General features: G+C 23.9%; 1 protein-coding gene across 3 annotated transcripts in view; it reads left to right on the top strand.

Annotated features, from left to right (window-relative positions):
* The window catches only part of LOC107626291 (ABC transporter G family member 22), a 53,229-nt gene that overhangs the window by 1,367 nt on the left and 49,125 nt on the right, over window positions 1-2,737 (top strand). The window lies entirely within an intron of this gene.

The following is a 2,737-nucleotide window of genomic DNA, read 5'->3' on the forward strand; positions in this document are numbered from 1 at the left end:
TATGTGAATCATTATTTATTTTAAAATATAAAAAATTAAATTAAATTATTTCTAATTTCAAGGGAAAAAATAAACTTTTATTCTATTGAAACAAAGACTAAGAGATGAAAAGACTGATACTGAGAGACAGAGACTAAGAGACAGAGATTGAAATAAATGTTAGTATTTTGTTTGGTGTAAAGTAGGAGATAGAAATTAAAACAAGAATAAAATTCTAATTTAATTTGTATAAAGGGTAAAATTAGAATTAATTAATTGAAATAAAGGTATTTTAGATATAAAATATTATTAAAGTTTTCGTCTCCATCTCTAAAAATTTTAGTCCCCTATGTTCTCTCTTATTGAAAGTACTGAAATACTGAAATTTTAGAGATAGAAATAGAAATTTTAGTATCAATTTCTGAACTAACAAACATAATATTAATCTCAGTCTCTCAATCTCTATCTCAATACCTCAAAATAAATGATAGCTTATATCAATCAAATATTTGATGGGAATATTAAATATTAAATATCTATCTCCAATTGAGAATTAGCGAATATATTTATTATTGGTATAAAGGAAAGAAGTAATGCTACTTTTTAAGTTGAGACATAAAAAAATGAATATGAGAATGATACAAAACATTATATATAGCATAGTATGGGTAGGGTCAAGACTTTGTATTTATTTATTTATTTTGTCTCTCTCTTATATCTGAATAGTAATATATGGTCATAACAATAATAACTATATCGTCAATTCATTTTCTTTTATGGTATCCATATATATTATATTTTAATTATTCCCACCTCTTTTTCCTTAATAGAAATAAGAGAAATACACTTTCAATAATATAATTATTACACACAACTGATTTTGCCTCATTAAGCATAGACCTTTGCGAGTTAAAAGTTTTCACACTTTCTCTAAAATCATTTAATATTGAACAAAAAGATGATAAAAAAATATCAATAATCGTCGTGCCTTTATGGTAACCACACACATACATATGATGGTGAATTGGTGATGAGTATTATTATGTCTTTGCTCTATTATCTTCTTTATCTGTCAGATTTTGATAGATATATTATTTGAGAAATATTTGTCGTATTTAATTATTTATTTTGTAAAAAAGAACAATTTTATACATTGACTCAGTTATTATATGCTACGTACTAAATAATATTTATTGTAATTTAAACCATATTTCATAAAAAGGGAAAATTCATATGCAGTCGAACGTAAAGTTGATAACTAAGAATCATTAGATGATTTAACTGATTTAACTAAATTTTTATTTAACGATTCTCAACTATCAACTTCACGTATGTTTGCGTCTATTGTAACTTATTTGTTTGTTCCTGTTTGACTACTCCGCTATACTGTGTTGAGCTCTTTGTTTTTCAAAAAAAAAAAAATTATCAACTTTACGTAAAGTTGACTGCAATAATATTGTTTAACCTAAAAAAAACAAGCACATACCTTATCCACATCTAGTAGGATGAAAATGACAAACATGTGGACGTTAGAAAATAGCTTTTGGAACAATATATAGTACACATATATATATAGATGGGACTGAAGAAGATTAAAATACAAATGGTCCTTCATTTTCATAATGCAGCTAGCACTCAAGTACAAATATACAGTGCCTCTTTGGTACGTTGCCGTGACTCTCATAAATTTTGATGCCTAGTGCCCACCGCCAACAATGAAAATTATGGACTCAGTAACTTCTTAATTAATGATTCAGTGTAATCTAAAACTTCCTTTGAATAAATATCCAGATTAATTAACTATGACTTTAATATAATTTAGAGTAATATCTCAAATCAAATTAAAAAATTTTTTAATCGTACACTTTAATTTTTGACAAATTTTAATTACTAAATTAGTTTTCATATTTTTATTTCATTAAATTGATATGAGAATTTTAAAAAAATTCAAAGGTTGTTTATTTTGTTTTTATTAAATAAGAAATTGTTTAATTTTCTTAACTAAAATTTGACTTAAAAATTAATGTCTACTAAAATAAAAAATATGGAACTGATTTAGTGATTAAAATTTATTAAGGATTAAATTATTCGACTGAAAATTCTTTGATTTGGGATATTACTCTATAATTTAAAGAATCCTTTGTTTTTATCTATTTTTAAAAAATTTTTAAAGAAATATCGAGTTATACTTTGCAGTTTGCTCCCAAATATATTTAATTAGATCTACCAATTTATTTATAGTAAAAACTCAAATATTAGATATTTATGTAATTGGGATGCAAGAAATTGCCACAGCACAAGATATTATTATTGTTAACAATATAAATGATTTTACATTATCAATATACTTTGAGACTATTAATTAATATATAAATCAAAATTAAACTCTTCTTTAAATAAACAACTCAATTCAAAGTGTTGTGTAAAATGTGAATATCATAGTTGATATAAACAGCACATAGCTAGGGTTACCACTTAGCAAGAAAACAACAAATAAAGTGACTCACTCATATATTGGTTCACTTCACATAATAATTATACTTCGTCTTTTTCTTCTTAGTATTATGATACTAATATTTATATTTTATACATCACTTTTTTTCAAACACTAACAATATAGGATATAAACAGTAAATGTTATTATATACATTACCCATCTAATAACTTTCGAGAGTTTTAAGTACAAAAACTTGGATATTTAACAATCAATATAATTATATAATAATGACACATATTTAAAAAAACAAAAACTAAAGTC

The sequence above is a fragment of the Arachis ipaensis genome, chromosome B02, assembly GCF_000816755.2.
Source record: "Arachis ipaensis cultivar K30076 chromosome B02, Araip1.1, whole genome shotgun sequence".
Taxonomy (NCBI): domain Eukaryota; kingdom Viridiplantae; phylum Streptophyta; class Magnoliopsida; order Fabales; family Fabaceae; genus Arachis; species Arachis ipaensis.